Source organism: Calonectris borealis, chromosome 15, assembly GCF_964195595.1.
Source record: "Calonectris borealis chromosome 15, bCalBor7.hap1.2, whole genome shotgun sequence".
Classification (NCBI taxonomy): domain Eukaryota; kingdom Metazoa; phylum Chordata; class Aves; order Procellariiformes; family Procellariidae; genus Calonectris; species Calonectris borealis.
Genome location: NC_134326.1, coordinates 4,716,209 through 4,733,572, shown reverse-complemented (window position 1 = coordinate 4,733,572; position 17,364 = coordinate 4,716,209). Strand labels below are relative to the sequence as shown.

At 52.4% G+C, this 17,364-nt stretch overlaps 1 long non-coding RNA gene across 1 annotated transcript; it reads left to right on the top strand.

The window, feature by feature from the left end:
• The first annotated feature begins 13,531 nt into the window (after window positions 1–13,531).
• LOC142088606 (uncharacterized) lies at window positions 13,532–16,116 on the top strand. The gene is made up of 3 exons (XR_012675882.1): window positions 13,532–13,938; window positions 14,210–14,246; window positions 15,307–16,116. It is a non-coding gene; the product is annotated as an uncharacterized LOC142088606 (long non-coding RNA).
• The last annotated feature ends 1,248 nt before the right edge of the window (window positions 16,117–17,364 follow it).

Genomic DNA, 17,364 nt, shown 5'->3' with positions numbered 1-17,364 from the left:
CGCTTCATTGCTCTTTGGTTTATGGTTTCTCTCTAACAACTGAGTTGTTGGTAGGGCTTGTGACTCCACTTGTAAAATGTAATACTTTTGATTTGGGAATTGCTGGCTGTGCTGTTCCTCTGAGGGGCTACAGTCTCTGAGATTGTCTCACTAATGACTCCTGTGAGGGTTTTGTGGAGAAGGGAATTAGCTTGAATGCTGTAGGGTGTGCCTAGAGAGCTCACTGAGGGAGATCAATGCCAGTGGATAAATTCCTGGGAATGATGAGGAGCTAATCCTCCAGCAAATCCCCAAAGCTCAGGTGGGTACGTAGTCCTATCACAGTTCCTTGGGTTTTTCCTGATTATTGCCTACCAATGATACTAAGAGGCTGAGTTAAAACAAATTTTTGGACCATTCTTGGTTGTCATGTGAAGTAGAAATGCCAAGGTAGAAGGGTACGTGGATATCACGCCTGGCACTGGGCTCTTCCTCAAGACTCTTGTCTAAATGCTGTTTCACTTCAAATGCTTGAAGCTGTATCTATGTGTAGTAACTGCAGTAATGGTATGAAGACAGAATACTTAAAACATTTAAGCAGTTGCATGGTAACTATTAAACTGATTTAATCCTTGCTATGTGTGAGAATTAATGCAACTGGCTTCTATTTTTCGCAGCAGGAAAATCTTTAAGTTTGAGAACAGCAGGGCATTAAAGCAGGCTTTAGCAGGTTGAGGTTTTTTCCACTTGAAGGACTTGCACAGTGGGGTCCTACAGCGGTTACCTTCACAGGACATGGTAAACGCCTTTGTTGGGTCGTGCTAATTGGGCATGGAGTCTTTTTTTTTTCTTTTTGCTGGATGTTCTTTTTTCGAAGGTGTTCTAGAAGCAAAATATATAATCTGGTTTGTAAAATTGTCACTGGAAATATTTTTTGAAGGTTTGCTATTACAAAAACCTTAGTTTCTATAGTTGAGATTCTGAGCATGATGGAAAGCAACGCAAGTCTCCAGAAGCAGATAGTTCTTGGGAAAACAAAGCCAAGCAAAGTGCATGGTAGAGAAGTGAAATGCAGTGCAAGTCTAGTGTCAAAGATTCATTTAAGCTTGAGTATAATTGCAGTATGTGAAATGGCAGAGTATAAGGGTTTGAAATGCCTGTTTCGGTGGGGTTATGTCAATAGATTATGTCATATGCACAAGTGAGAGCAAATTTCCCTGGTGAAATAGAGCTAATGGCACAGACAGGCTTATTTAAGCAAAATTGCTCTCAATTTTGGCTGAAACAAGTGAAAATTGTGCAGTAATTTCAGTAAGAGGCTATCCAGCCAATAAAATATTCCGAGTATTAAACTTTTAAGAAAAGCCAGGGTGTTGTCTGTCTATAGGTCGCTGACCAAAGCAGGTCTGCGGGGTGCAGCCACACTTGGCACAGGGATTGCAGAAGATGGAGCCCGTATGGGCAGTTCTAAAGGAAGACGTATTCCTGTGCTGTAGCCAAGGTACAATGTAAGTCAAATCTCTGTCAGGCTGCCGTTAAGCATCATGAGGCATCTTTTGAGGCATCTGCATCATGGCATAAAAATGATAACTTCACTTGGCCCCGGTTAGCTTGCTCCCCGTTTTCTGCCAGTGTGTGTTCGTACAGCTCTGGCTGTGCAAGGGGGTCAGCGTGGCTGTCCCCTGCCCTGCTCCCGGCTGCGGGCGGTCTGCCCCATCCCTCCCAGGAACAGACCTCGCCTGTTCCTGCCAGCCACGGCTCCAAACACTTCGCTCCTGTTGGGACTGGCCATCCGATGACTCCTGTGGGGCTGCTGGGCTGTGCAGCCGCATCCTCTAGGATATTACATGCAGCTGCCAGTTCTTCTACTTTGAACAGAGCCTCGAAGGTTGAATTCCAAAAATCTTAGTTTGAGCTCAGATGTGAAAATACCTGTTGAAGAGAAGATCCCAAATACCAGATGTGGGTTATTGAAGTACTGTTCTCGACTTTCTGCGGAGTTGAAACATGTTTTTACCATGGTAATAATGGCATGATTGCAACAAAGCCCTCATGTTTTGGTAGTTTTGAGGGTTGTGTGATCCTGGTCCTTGAGGATGGCTTATTTGAGAGCATGGAAGGTACATGGTCAAGTGCATCGATGCAAATAGAGGCTTTCTCAGTCTACATGGGAAAACAACTTGCCTTCCCTTTACAGGATGGTAAAATGCCTCTCTGGGTGGCTGTCCCTTGACCTCTCCTTTCTCCATGAATTTCTCCCCCTGCTGCCTTTCCTGTTGCAGGACCCTTCTGTTCCTTGCTTTTTCCATGCTTCCTTTCCTCCCGTGTTTCATTCCCTGCAATGAGCGGGTAGCCGGTGGCGGTCCCCTGCGCAGGACACGGGGAAGGCCCCACAGCTGGGCGGGCGTGCGGGACCACGCAGGGTGTGCAGCAGCGCGGTCCTCTGCTGCGCAGTGTTGGCTGCAGCTACAGCTGCTCCGTATGGATTGTTTTGTCCCCAAGTCCCCAGCGTTTCTGGGCATCTGATTTCAGAGGAGGTGGTAAGAGAGGGATACTGTCCTACAGCAAAACAACCTTTTCCAGCTTCAGGTCTTGATCTGTGTCTTACTCCTTGGGGTGTTCAAGAAAAGTACTTGTGGCCACCTTAGGTTTGTCTCAGGGTTCTGTTTGCTCCTGTGACTCGAACTAGCTTGCTAAAACGGTGTCTCTGACCCCAAGCGCTATGATGAGTATGGGGCTCTGTTATTTTGCCTGTGCTCAGCTCGTTGCAGCCTTTGGAGAGGAACGACTGGAGCATGGCTGGCAGGAGGGTGGAAGGGAGCGTGTGTGGGCTGAGGTAATGGAAAACAGGGCCAGGATGGGTGGCGGTTCTGGGCTTCTTGCCACCCAGACAGTCCCTCAGGGGCTAAGTTCATGCTGGAACATGCTCTCTGTCCTCTCCCTCTCTAGAAATCTTACCCAGATACCCCAAGCTATGTCCTGTCTCCTTCCAGTGTGCCATTACTGACTAGCAGCCAAACTCTCCCAACTTCTTTCCTTCCCTCTTTCCCTGTGGAACGAGCACATAGATCCTTTTCCTCTTGCCGTTTTCCCAAAGGGGAATTAAAGACTGGATCCTACTTTCGAAATGTCATAGAAAAAGCTGCAAATGAATTGGGTGGTTTGGAGCTAAGTGTTAGATGGAGCGCCTTTATTCCCTGGCCTTGTCTAATGGGCAGTAGGTCCTGGCAAGCAGCAGCAAGTGCAATTGGTTTTGTTGTGTGAGGTTTGGAGGTTTTCTGATCTGGTATTTATTAAGGGTTGCTTTGTCTGAGTCCTGGCTCTCGCAATCTGAACGAGGAGAGCTGAGCTTGCCTGATGGGGCACAGGAGAAGCTGTTCGGGACTTCCAGGTGTGTCTGAAAGGGCCTGACTTGTCCTTCCTTTGGCAGGCAGCAGAGGGAATCCCCTGCTCTCTGCTCGCCGGTGGTTTTTTATCTACATTTACACTTTTGGGAGCAATTCTGTGTGTGGTGTTGGATCAGCTCTTCAGTGGCTGGCTGTTGGGTTCTCAGTTACGCAAGTGGGTTTTAAGCCATGCCTAATTTGGACCAAATAAATCAATCAAATATATTAAATGTTAATTAAGATGAACGTAAGTGTGCCATGGAGACCACTGGACTCTTCTAATTGTATGCATGCATGGCCTGTGGTCAGTTGTACGGGGATGACTTTTGCTCTGCTCCTTACTTTGTTCAGAAACTTTCTTCTCCCCTTCCACCACTTCAGCTCTCCCTACCGAGCCAGAAGAGCCTCTATAGGAAAAGGATCCTGGGAGAAAACAAAGAACAAGAAAGGGCAATGAATCAAAAGAGCTAAAAAGGCGGTTGAGGGTCAAGAGTGAGAATGGGAAGAGCGGAGACCCTCGGTGGGGTGCTCAGCAGGGACCTCCACCGGTGCCTGCCGCTGCCAGAGGTGGCCCCGCAGGCAGCGATGTGCTGCTGCCCAGAGGCTTCTCCAGCCGAGGGGGTGGAAACCGGCGTACTCCAACAGCAAATGGCAGAAGGAGGGAACATAATTAGGCCATTCAAAACAGAATTGATGCACCTGGTTCATCTTAGACTTAGTGTTTGATTTATGCTGGTACTAGAAACAGTCTTTTTTTTTTTTTTAAAACTAAAGGTGATTTTGTTAGAAGGTCCTGCAGTCTTACTCAAGATCCCTTCCACTAATTGCTGGGGCCCTAAGCCTGCCGAGCCCCATCCAATTCTGTTGACTTATCTGGTATTTAAGAGAAAATAAGTTCCTCTTGAATGAGGATGTAAATTTTCAAAGCTATTTTCAAATTAAGCCTGAGGTTTTCTAATTGATCTTTTCTCATGAGAAATAAGTGCAGGGAGGGTTGAAGGCTTATTATAGCTTGTCGAGGTACTTGGCATTTCACTGCTGTAGCCACCTTTATCAGTGCCTGATTTGTGTAACTTTTCCCATTATTCCTTACATTTGTCCCAAAGCTTCTAATTGTGCTACTTTCCCAAGAATGTCCTTGATGAGAGGCTGCTAGTGATCACAGTATATATTATCCCAGCATTGCTTCCCAAAGTGCCTGCTGCTTTAGCTGTTCCCTGTATGTAAATGCGTGTGTGGACACTGAGGACAGTGGACAACTACGGCTAATAGGCAAAGCTTTCAATTTAGTAATAAGGCCACCTTGGGCCTTTAGGACATTCTTCCCTGCCCCTTAGCTCTTCTTCCCATACTCTTAAGCATTTCCTTAAAATTTTCCACATGGAAATAAGTTTTAACTAAATGACCCCCTCTGTAGCTAAGAGCAATAACGTGTCATGGGATCACCATAATGAAGGGGACCCAGGCCTTGTGATCTCCAGAGACCATAGAAGGACAGGGAGATTGGGGGATCTTGGCTTCTTTTTTTAGGGTCTCAAACTAGGAGAGATGCTTCTGCTTGTTCCCTCTAGCTTTATGGTTCTTGATAGTCCCTTCCAACTCATTCGCAGTTCTACATCTTCTCCTTGCTAACTTGGTCCATCACTGCTCCTCAGGCTTCTCCTCTCTGTCTTACTTCGGATCCTTAGCAGTTCTCCTCCAGAGCTGTGAGCAGCACTGTCTTTCCCTGGTCAGTCTTGCTCCCTCAGTCTCTAGAAAAACCTTGAACGCCATTGCCAACGCGGTGCTCCTGCGTGAATCCGTTCCCCCTTCTGCATTGCTTGGCAAAGTCTCACTGAGCCCATCAGAGGCGGGTGCCCTTGTTTCAGTCACGGGGAAGAGAGCTGGTGATAAAAGCCCAGCCCTGCCGCTGTACCGCAAGTGGATGGAGCATCCAGCCTTACCTGCTGTAGGGCTGCGAGGTGCCTGTGCGTGCCCAGGAGAATGGGACTTCCAGAGATGTCTCCTTGCTGACCTGTGACATTGATTTTCCAGAAAAAGGACGTGTTTGGGTATATTTTTATGTAAACAGCAAAGAAGATGACCCACCCATCTGCTATATTTTTTGAGTTTTGCTCTGAACCGAGGTGTGGCCTACAGCTCCTCTTCAGAAGGATTAGTAGAAACGTACTTTTTTCAGTGTTGTGGTTTTTTTTTTTCCAGAAAGAGTCCCGTGTCTGTCTCAAGGCCACCTTGAGTTGCTCCGAGGTTGCTCCGAGTTGCTCCTTCAGTTGTGCCATCACTGAAGACAGTGACACGGAGGTCCAGGCCGTCACCAGTTGCTCAGCGCCTGCAGCTGTCTGTGCATCAACCCCGAACTGCCCCAGGGGTGGCACACGCCAGCTGTGGGGACACGTGTGGTCCTGCTGCTCCATGTGAGGTCCTGCCTGGGAGGTAGCACCCGGAGCAGTGCAGGGGCAGCGGGCAGGAGCCCACAACGGTGGCGTGGGAAGGGATCGGTCATCCCAGAGAGAAGGAGGCTTTGCAGACGAGGGTTGAGATGGTGACTTGCTGGAGACAGCTTAATTCAGGAGACTTCAGTCAAAGAGGTTTATGTTTAAGAGCTGTCGAGCTGAAAAGCTCCAAGTTAAGGAAATATTAAGTTTTGAAGCTTAACAGCTTGTGATTTTTTTTTTTTTAAGGGAAAAATGAAACCATGGAGGAATATAAATCCAAGAAGCCAAGCCCTAGGATTTAATGCAGTGCAAAGGCTGGAAAGCGGAATTTCCCACTGGTTTGTGTAGGGTTGTCTGCAGAAGTTTGCCTGTTCTTGCCTCCCTTCAGAAGCATTCGAGCAGCTGCCACATGCTTTCAGAGGGGAGCTGCAATGCTCTGGAGTGGTGGGACCAAGGAAAGCCCATGGGCATCCTCCTGTGCAGGACAGGCAGGACAGCGGAGCAGGGGTGGCCAGGCTGGGGGGCATGGGGTGAGGAGTCCTGGGCACCAGAGGTGGGCTACCCAGGAGAACAGCCCATTGAACGAGTCCACTGGTCTCTCCTTTAGCTTGATGTCCATCATTTTCAGTGATTTGGTTTTCCTCATTCCTCTGCTGATAAAGCACTGAGATTTGTTTAACGAGTGTGCTGGAGCTTTCAGAGGAATCGGAGGTTTCAGTTCCTAAATGCCATTGAAATTCAGGAGGTGTTTTGGTGGAGAAAAACCTTCGCAAACCCTGAAATCCTGGCTGCTGAATAAGAGGCTTTGTTAGATAATGATACACATCCGAGTCAGGGTTGTAGCATGCTGGGTTCTGCCTTTGCATGGGGTCATGAGACGTGCAGATGGTCTAGAGCTGGAAGAGACGCTGCTCTTGCCTCTGTTCCCAAGAAGGCCAGGCAGGGCCGTTGGCTGCAGAAGCTCTCAGGAGCATCCCTGCTCTCTCTGGAGCCAGGACGGCCTGTCTGCAGCGCTGGGCTGGCTGGTGGCAGCTTTGGGGATTTCCTGGCCGCCTCCGTCCTCCCAGGGCTCTGGGAGGTGCTCTGCCCTGCCCCAGCTCCCTTCCCTCCCAGTCTGCAGAAGGGTGTCCCAGTTTGTGGTCCCTTATTAATGCCACAGGATGAAAGCTGCCATGCTTGATATCCTATTCTATGTATTTCTTATTTATTTTATATTATTCCATTATTCTGTTATTTTATGTTTGCTTATATTTGGCGTGCATTATGTGCTTTTTCAGTCTTCATTCTCCAAGACAGACCAAGGCGGGAGTTCCTGGTGGCCAAAAGAGGCCTCCCCTGGTCGTGGCAGGGAAAACTCCAATGGAGCTGTACTGATACATCTGTGTGAGCTCTTGCTCACCGTTAAGGGACTTCAGATCATTCCTCACAGCTATTCTCTCCTTAACGCTGAACAATGGATGTGTTGTCTTTATCCAGGCTCCAGATAGAGACCTTCACCTCTTCCTAGCAGCTATTAAATAGCAAATACTTCTTGCTAAAAAGCTGGGGTCATGCCACACCTGCGTCTCAACAGTGCCAGTCTTCAGGTCTCTTGACCAAGACCCTGACCCACCCAGGTCCTGGGTCACCGCATGGGATTGATGCTTCTGTATTTGCAGGATTAATGTCTCTAATTCCTGGTGCCATCCCCACTGGCTGGCGTGGCAGTTCGCGTGTTCCAGGTTGGCATCTGATTTGTGGGGCTTAAAAAGCACAGCTCAACGGTCACAAGCTAAAAGCTCGGTGAGCATAAGGCACCCAGCAGCAAAAGCATTATTTTGGGTTCTTTTTTTAGTGCAGTGAAGGAAAGCTCTGTTACGCATGTTCTGATTTAGTGTTTCAAATGCTTGGTGTGGGAATTCAGCATTTCTGCTTTCACTGTATTTATGCCTTTGTTCGGAGTTTCAGTTCATTTCCCCTGCCTCCATGCATTTTCAAAGTCCAGGCAACCAGCAGAGCGATTGCAGACACGCAGTGGGTCTCTGCTGATCTCCCTGGCTCTTCGTCTGTCTCGGGGCTTGGTGAAATCCCAGTGTAAAAGCTGACGATGTATGGTTTGGGTTGCTTTTGTTCCTCCACGCTTGGTTTGTTTATGTCCAGGGAGAAAGTTCAGCATGCTAAAACCGAAATTCCATCTGGAGTTAACTGATAAGTGAGCCTTCCTGCGCCTTTTGGTATGCAGTGAAACCCGGGAGCTCCAGGGGCTGAGCACCAGCACCCAGCAGCTTTCCAGCCCCGCAGCTGCTGTTTGACGGCCTGCGGTGAAGCAAGGTGCTGGGGACCAGCCGTGGGTGCAAAGCGTCAAAATTGCTCGACACCAAGCCATCGCGTGCTCCTCTTGTGTTCAAACCCTGCTGACGCAGGAGTGCGGAGCTGCTGCTTTCTGCTGCTACCCGTCCAACGCGGGGAAGCGTCGCAGGGTGCGTTAGCAGTGGTAGGGGCTGAAGAAGGCTACAGAAAGTGAACAAAGCTGTCCACCTCTGCTGCTCCTGGCTGCTCTGACCTGCCCCTCGCTAACACCTTTCCCACGCGGTTGCTCGCAGGGCTCTGTCTCAGGGGATGCGTTTTCATTTAGAAATTGCAGCTTTGCTTGTTAACCTTTTGTACGGCCTTTCCCTCTCTTCTCCCGGGCTTTGGCCATGCTGCCACCTAAGACACCGACGACTTGCAAATTGCTTGCAGAATTTTCATGCAAGTTCTCTCTCTCTCTCTCCCCCTCTACCTATCTATATGTGTGGCTCTGTGCTTTGTGCTTCCAGAGCTTCAGATCAGGGCCTTAGCCCGGCGCTTTGTGGCTGGCTGAATCCGAGTCCTGACGGTTTGCTCTTCACCGTGTTCCTTGCGCAAGGTTGTGGGTGAATGTCGCGGTGCTCAGGCTTAAGTCCTGTCCTCCCGGGTATCAGTTCAGGGTTGTTTTGAGGCGGCTCTTCTGTCAAATGGCAGTAACTGCAGAGCATCCCCGCCCTGCCTGCCCAGGCTACGTGGCAGAAGTGTTTCTAAAACCCCGTCTTACCTTGGGATGAAGTTGCCTTTTTGTGTGTAAACTGGATAAAGACAGAATATGCACCGCAGCCCTTCTAAAAGCTGTCTTTCCTTTTGCTGAGGGTTTAAAATGTAGAAATCCTCTTCAAGTTCATTTTCAGTAAGAACCGCTTGTTGAAGCCACCCAAGGATGGAGATGCAGAAGGTGACGGGAGCAAACGGCGCACAGGTTTGCTCGCCAGCGGCAGGGCTGAGATGTAGAGCTGAACTTGGTCTTTGTAAAACATCAGTCCAGGTTTTTTTCTTTTTCCTTTAAATCTCGGATCTAAAGGAGAAAGGGCGCCGGTGGCACAGCGTGCCGGGTGCAGCGGGGCCAGATCCTGCGCCAGCCTTTGCTGGCTTCTCATTCACATTCCGAAGGGGCGTCCAGCGGGTGGGAAGGTTTCCCACTCAAGCATGCTGCTAAGTCCTTGGCCCCATTGAAGGGGTTTCATGCTCTGTGAAATGTCCGCGCGTTGGGTGATATGGACCACTGGAGCAGGGCAAGGGAAACTCATTTCACCGGGGGCACCTTCACAGCCCTCCAAGCGAAAGGTCGTGCTGCTCCCACTTCGATTTGAGCTGCTGAAGAGCAGTCACTAATCCAATAAGCCACTGAGGCACTGTAAGACATAGTCTTAATTCAGGCATTTGCACGGGTGAGTGAAAGGCAGTAACCCTGGGAGATCCCAGCGAGCGCCCTGCAGCGCAGAGACCCTACCTGGCCCGCGTCTTGCTTCACAAAACGTCATGAACTTCAAGCTCTCGGCTGCGCCGGCCTTCGCACCCTGAGTATGCCGTACGAAAAATAAACAGCTGAAAAGAAAGGTGTTCATTTTCCATGGGCATTGGCTGTGCTGGCTGGGTTTGTGTTGGGAATCAGACCAAATAGCAGCCTTCAGCAGTGAAGCAATAGGTGTGGGCACAGAGCTCTTAATGTTATATATATATATCTACACACGCACACATATATTCATAGAAACATGCAGTTAAGTGATATTTCTGTTTTTCCACAGGTACATGAGTTGCGTCATCTATTTTCTGTGCTCAACTGTGTTCTTCAGGCTGGTAGCCTAAGATTCATTTAATATTGGTATTATTTTCCAGGTAACTATTGGGATTTTAAAGATTAAAAGGCTTTGTCAGATTACTGAGGCACAAAGTGTGGATCTAGTTTAAATAAAGAACTCGTGTGTGATTGCAAATGAAATGTTTTCATAATTGAAAATAGAAAAATCCAATGTGCCCTCTTTAAAACAACCCACCAGGTGTTACCCTGGCAGTTCTCTCTGTTTGAGGTGTCCCGGTGCCTTTTGCTCTGTGCAAAATCTTTACCAATACTTCTCGAGAAGTGGTACAGGAATACAGCATCAAAACGCAGCCTCCAGTATAAGACTCGCAGTCACAGCAGCAGTTTCTAGAACATAAAATCCAAGACAGGCTACTGTGTGAAGCCGTAAGAAGGTGAGGTACGGTCCCTTTGGCAGCCGAAGCCCCGGTCGGGATGCGGCGGTGGACGGCAGCCGTGCTGCCGGCACACGGCATGTCGGCACCGCGCAGGCCAGTGATGAGTGTTTCCATGCGTAGCTCACAGCTCTGCTGTAGCTGCTGTAATTTTCCCTGCTGTTGGGGGAATTGAAATTATAAATGCGAGCGGCAGCTTCACAAATTACTTTTCTAGCTGTGCCGCTTCCATCCGGGCGCAGCAGCCCTGGGCCGACTCGGGTGTGGGGCAACGCCACCAGCCACTGTCTAAGGAGCCTTTTCTCAGAGGCGGGTGATGGGGCTGCCGCCATGCAAAGCCCCGAAGTGGTGGGATGGGTGCTCGCGGCCGCTGTAGGGACTTCCATCCCTTCCCCGGGGCATCGCCAACGGCATTGCTATGTCAGACTGGTCTTACGAAGGCAGACAGTAGAAAAGCGTGAACTTCCCTTTAGAGACCGTTTGCATCACTGGGGTGTACAGGTGTAAAACAGCGTCCTACTTGCAGACCCTGAGGTCCCCGAGGCCAGCCCACGTGTTGGTAATGTGAAGCAGCTGATGCGCTCAGTGTGTGGAAGGCTCTGCTCGGGTGGGAGAGGAGGGCAGGTCGCGTGTGGGATACTTTGGGTTTCCAAACCTCACCAAGAAATCCTGACTTCCATATTGCAGTTGCTGAGTGTTTTCTGGTCTTGTGGAAGGAGAAAAACTGGCACAAAATGTCACCTATATGAAGGGTTGAGCTTTGAGGCTTGGCAGGACGAACCTAATGCCTAATTGTAACAGTGCAGCAGCTTGGCACCATCATGGCAAGGATGGGGCCCGAGTTGCCGTTTCCCATTTTCTGCATAGATCCTGCTTCCTCAAGGATAACTCTCGGGTTGGGAAGAGAGAAGGGTGACAGGGGCTGTTGGTGGAGCAGGAGAAATGGGGTTTCAGCTGAGGATGACACCCTTGGCCTGGTGCGGTCTGCAGTGCGCTGGCCACCTGTGGGAGACTTGGTGGCCTTTTCACGAGCTCTGCTGGGCGGAGAGGCCATGAGGACTTCCCACAGCCAACCTCTACCATCTTCCCCCTTGGCAGGTGATTTACAGCAGAAGGATTTTACAGCCTTGCGTTTGTGCCTAAAGAAGAGTTAAAGGGAAAAAAATTACTTGAGGAGGGCCAAAGAACCCATCGGGGCCTGACTCCTGCCCTGGGGCTGTTTCTGAGACAGTTCAGATTAATTTTCTGATTGCTCTCAGTGTTGGTGGTCAGGAAAGCCGAGAAGGAGCAATCAAAGCTCATGCTCACAGATGACTACGAGCGGCTGTGAGTATTAGGGAGGAATTACTGCCTTCTGGCTTTGGAGAACTGCCGTGAGCGTTGTGCAGGGTCTCCTTGGGCGGCAGATACTGGACTTAGCGGGGTGATGGGCTGATGCATGTGGAAACGCTGGGCTTGACCCCACGCCGTGGGGTGCCTTTCCCGTGGGTGACTGAGCAGCGCCCAACGGCACAAGGTGGCGTAGGCTAGGTTCCTCCCCACCCAAACTGCTTCGAGGAAGAGAGACATTGGTGATGATTAGGAATATACTGAATATTTTCACATCTAAGGTAAATGCTCTCATCCTGCGAGTTCCCAAATTCTATTTGTACCATTTCTGCGTGGGCATCTTGGTGAGCTCAACTTGCAGGGCTCAGGAAAGGGGCTCTGGTGGTCTTGACCATCCTTGGAAAGAGCCTTCAGCTGTGGCAAGGTGCCGTGGGACCACTGTGACAGGGATGCCTGGTGCCACTGATGTCGGTGGCATCAGTAATTGACAGCAGTTTGGATTTAATTTTGGCTTGTGGATCCATAAGACCAGAAACGTAAAGTCCATTAGATATATCCTGTACGTGTGTTATTGCTGGAGGGTTTATGAGACCTTGCTTTGGTCACTGTTTTCAAACTTCTTAATGTTTTCCGTGCTTCTTGGGCCTGAAACTATGGGCTAAAAAACAGTATGATTTGATGTCTGAAGAGTCCCCAGCGATGAACTCCAGGGATTAAAGATGCTGCTTGATTTGTGGCCGAAAACACGGGGGGAGCGAGCGGTTCGGTCCCCACAGATGTGGGAGCAGCAGGGCCAAATGCTCTGCACCAATGTGCGCTGTTATTCGAGCGGAGAATTTGGAAAGCTCGGAGTTATGAGCTATGGTTATGTTCTCACTTAATAAGGTGTTAACTGATGTTAGGCTCTCTTCGGAGAGTTAGGCTGTGCGTGGAGGTTAACAGTTCCTGGCATTTTTTCTGCTACAAACGAGCTTTCAGAGACAGGGAAAGAGTTACCGCACGCTCTCAGCGTGCGAATTTTTTTCTTTACCTAAAACAAAGCAAGGAGGGGGAAGCCGCTTCGGCTCTACCCCGGGCTGCGGGAGCGCTGCGGCAGGGCCGGGCCGTGCGGCGGGTGCGGAGCGGCGGCGCGGCCGCTGGAGGGCAGGCGAAGCGTGCCGAAGCGGGCGGGCAGCGGCGGCCGCCGGCCGGGGAAGTGCCGGGCAAACCCCGACAACCTGACCCCGGTGTAAATATCCCGCCGTGGGAGCCGGGCCGGGCTAATGGGCCCGGGCGGGCGCGGCGCTGCCCTGCCCGAGCGGCGGCGGGGCCGGGGGCCGGCGGGGGCGGGTGCCCCGGCCCGCGGGGGGCCGCGCCGGGGCTGGCGGGGCCCCGCTGCGCCCGCCCGGGGCTCGCCGCGGACGGGACGCGCTCCTGCCCGCTCGGAGGTAAGTGCGCACCGGGCCCGCCGCCCCCCGCCTCGGGCGGGCGCGGTGCGGGAGCGGCCGCGGCTGCGAGGAGCGGGGCGCGGAACGGAGCGGGGCGGCAGCCCGGCCGTGGGGCAGCGGCGGGTCTGTGGGGGGGTTCCCCCTCGCTTTTCGGGCGAGCAGCGGCACCGCCCGCTCCGTCGGGCCGGGGAGGGCGCGGAGGGGGCCGGGGCGGCGCGGCCCCGCCGCAGCCCCGCTCCCTTCCCCCCCCCCCTTTTTTTTTTTCCTTTTGCTTTAAAAAACCCCTTTCCTCGCCGCCCCTGCCCTCCCGGCCGGGCCGCGCAGGCGGTGCCCCATCCCTCCGCGCAGGCGGTGCCGGCCCCGCGGGGGCTGCCCGGGCGGGTCCCGCCTCCCGCTCCGCGCCCCGCGCATCGCCATGCCGCCCCGCGGAGCGGCGGGGCGCGGAGCGGCGGGGCTGTGCGGGCGCGGGGCCGCGGAGAGGCTTTATCCGCCTGGCGGGGCTGGCCCGGGGGGGCGGCGGGGGGGCACGGGCTGATGATCGGAAGTTACTGACAATAAGCACCTTCATCCCCCCCAAAGGCGGAGAGAGAGAGGGAGAGGAGGAGGAGGAGGAGAGACAGGGGGAGAGGAGAGCTGATGCCTAAGCGAGTCACTCGGAGGAGGCAAAGCGGGCGGTACCACAACTTCTCGGCGGCGCGGAGCGGCGCGGAGCGGCGCGGAGCAGAGCGGAGCTCGCCGGCCGGATCGCTCCCATGTCAGGGCGGCGGTGGGGGACTGCACTCCGCTAGCGTGAAGCCACTGACCTCCCCCCTCTCCTCGCCCAGCGATGTATTCACTGCTCTCAGCCTGCACTTGCCTGTAAGGATTATGGCATATTTTTAAATATTTTTTATTATTTTTAAAAATTTTTTGTTGTTTTTATTTTTTTTAAACTTTCATTTTGGAGGCTCTGGTTGCATTTTCCTTGCAATCAGGTGGTAATCGGGACCCGAGCCTTTTTATAAGCGGAGCATCGCTCTGCACCCTTTAAAAAATTGCAAACAAAAACAAAGCAAAAAAAAAAAAATCAACTTTAACCATTTTACCGCATCATTTGATCTTTTGTTGCTTTTTTTTTTCTCCTCTCCAGATGTTTACATTTCCTGCTGCTGTGCTTTCAGGTACAGGTACGTGTCCTTTCTGTCCTCTTTCGCTTTTGGTTGTAAAATAGAAACAAAGGCGGCGTGCTGACCTCGAGTGCCAGGCAGTTTTGGCTAGGGCTTTCACTTTTTTCCCCTTCTAGTTTTTATAGCTGTATTAAACTGATCCGCGCGCCAGCTGCTGGAGTGTCACTGGCCCTGGAAAGGGACTGTCCCCCTCGCTGGGCTCCTTTGCGATGACCGCTTGTGCTGGGCACCGCGGGCGCTCGGCCGCCCAGTGCGGGCTGGGGCGCAGCCGGGTGCGCCGGTAGCGGGATCCTCTGGAGTGCATTAGCCTGGCTAATGATGTGAGAGGGAGTGCTGGACTCTCCTCCTTGCACAATGTTGATTGATGCACTTGCCTTGGAAGAGCAGGCGCTCTCCTGCTCGCCCTCCTTTTTTTTTTTCCCCCTCTTTTCCCCCCCCTTCCCAGGGAACTTGCTCCCAAAAACTGATACTTTGAAAAACACGAGTTTCCCTAGCCAGGAGAAGGAGGCTGCGTGCTCCCTCCCCATTATTCAGTAGAAAGCCGTCCAAGTCAGATCCTGCCTTTGATCCTGCCTCGGCAGGAATGAAGCCGTTGGAGGAACACCCTGAGCGGCGAGGCTCTGCAGCCCAGGCGCCCGTGGGACGGGGACGGCGGCTGGGGGTGCCGGGGCGGCCGCTGCCCCCCAACAGCCCCGGGGCCACGCACCTCCCTGGGATGGGGATTTTAGCGGGGCATCCCGGAGCAGACCTACCTGTGGGGCCGGGCAGAGCAGGTGCCGCTGCCCCGGCGGCTCCAGCCCACCGTCCCGCTGGGGCTGGGGGCTGCTCCTGCCACCCCCTCGGCCCCGCGCGGTGCTTTGGCCGGGATTGCACCTGCTCGCCCCTGGCAGATACCCGCCGGCAGCGAGGGCTGCTCCTGGATGAGCACAGCCGCAGCCTTGGAGGGGGCTCCGTCCCTCCGGCCGAGCTAAAACCCAAACCAGCCCCATCCCCTGCTCCCCCACCCCTGAAAAAAATCCCCCCGTCACATTTTTTTTCTCATCCCCTCTGAAAACTGCAGCTCGAACCTAACACCAGCAGAGCCTCCCCTCGGCGGAGCAGCCTCCTCATCAGGAGAGGATCCACAGCCGTAAATTACCCTGCGGTTGGAAGGCGTTTGCTGTATTTCTCCGGTGCGTTTTTTTTTCAAACCCGAGGAATAACAGGCTGCGCAGGGCTCGCAGCGACGGCACCCTTTGCAGCGGGGAGACATTTTTTTGCGCTTGTGCGGTAACTGAAGTTAATCAGCCCTCCAGCCCCCTCCCTCTCCCCCTCCCTTTGCTGCTTTTAGTGAATCAGAAAAAGTTTGGCTGGCTGCCTGGAAAGCACTTGCTAAAATCTGATCTCTTACTTCAGCAGCCTTAAAACTTGGGAAGTTATTGGCATTTATACAGTTGGAGCTTGCAGGCTTCCAAAGCAATAAAATAATAAAAAAAAAAAAAAGCTCTGCGCTCTGGTGCTATTAGAACCATACTTGCTCCATTTCGTGCTGATTTTGCAGCATTTTGCGGGATTTGAGGCCGGGATTCGCTGCGGATGGGCGCTGTGGAGGTGTCCTGGGCCGCGGCTGGAGGGGCGGCGGATCTCGCTGGGTGTTACACGGAGAGGCGAGCTCTTTCGGCGATTAGCGTTGGGAGCCAAAACATTAGATTAGTCATACTCAAGGGCCTTCGAGAGAGTGTTTACAGTATTAATGGTAGATGAAAAGATGTGAATGCTGTAAGTTTTTATTGCCCGTTTTGTTACACTTTCTTTCTGGATTTATTCACAGGATTACATGTTTTGAGCCTGAATGGGAGCGAGGGATTATAGGATTTCTTTTATAATGATCAGTTTGGGTAGGAGTTAGCCTTTGGTGAACTGGAGTAAATTAATGCATCACTTAGGTTTAATATTTATTTAGGCTAAAGGAAGTTGTTTAGTTTTGCTTAAAGGGCTCTGTGTTGTATTGGGGAGATTTAAGAGCACCTGAAATGGATTATATTCTAAGGCCGCCTTTCGCCCTCCCGTGCAAGCCATGATCAGCGGGTCCTCCCACGTGTTAGTCTTAGAATTGCGCTCCTCTGCTGCTGGTGGTTACCCCGTGGGTCTGCACGCAAAGGTAAAAATCCCTCCAGCGTGCGTTGGGGCTGGAGCTCTTCTGGGGCACAACACCACGGCTCGGGTATTTTGTATCTTCTATTAATTACTCGTGTACCAAGGCTGCGGCGCGTTGACGCGCAAGCTGCCTGCAGTTCGGTGGTGTGGTAGCTCAGCTGCTGGCTAAAAGCTTTCTCGTAGACCCCGCGCCCGCCTCCGCAGCCGCCTGTAGGTGACCCCGTCGGGTGTAGCATCACCCCTGGGCGGGCTGTGGCAGCACCGGAGAGGCGTTCCCCAGCCCGGACCGTGGGGAGGTCGGAGGGACGGGAGTTTTCAGGAGCAGGATTTAGACTCTCGGATGAGTCGGACTCCTCCAGGGCTTTGCCGTCGTGACACATTTCCACCGAGGGACACCGGGGAGTAGCGCATGGTGGGTCAGAGGGGAGCGCTGCTGGAGCGCAGGCGATGGGTGCTGGCGGCTGCGCGCCGGCACGGCCGTGAGAGCAGCCCTGTACCTTGCAGGGCTGCGAGGAGGACAGCTCGTTCTCCCGTCCCTTCCCCCATGGCAGCAATGTCCCTGTCTTGTTTTCTTCTCTTGCGTCTTGGGAAGTTCCTCTGCTGCTTGGGGTTGCTGCAGTCCCGAAGGCAGCAGGGACACTGGATATCCTTGGGGACACTGGAGAGATTAATTTGTTTATGCAGGTTGTTCTTAGGGATGTCCTTTCACCGCACTCCCTCTATCGCTTATCTTCAGCATCCTTCAGCTTAATTCTCCCGCTGCCTTTTCACATTTCCAGGAGCAATTTGTCCTCCATGTGCTTTTTCCCTCTGTTTGTCCCGGAGTGGTTTCGGGTTTGGTTTTGGAGTCAGTCCCTGCTCTTCACGCAGGCAAGAAACCCCAGGAGCACCTTGCGTGGATGGAGGGGATCTCCCGTGCTGTGCCGGCTCTGGCAGCCCCGGTGGCCCTGAGGACATCAGGGTCGGGGACATGGGACCTCAG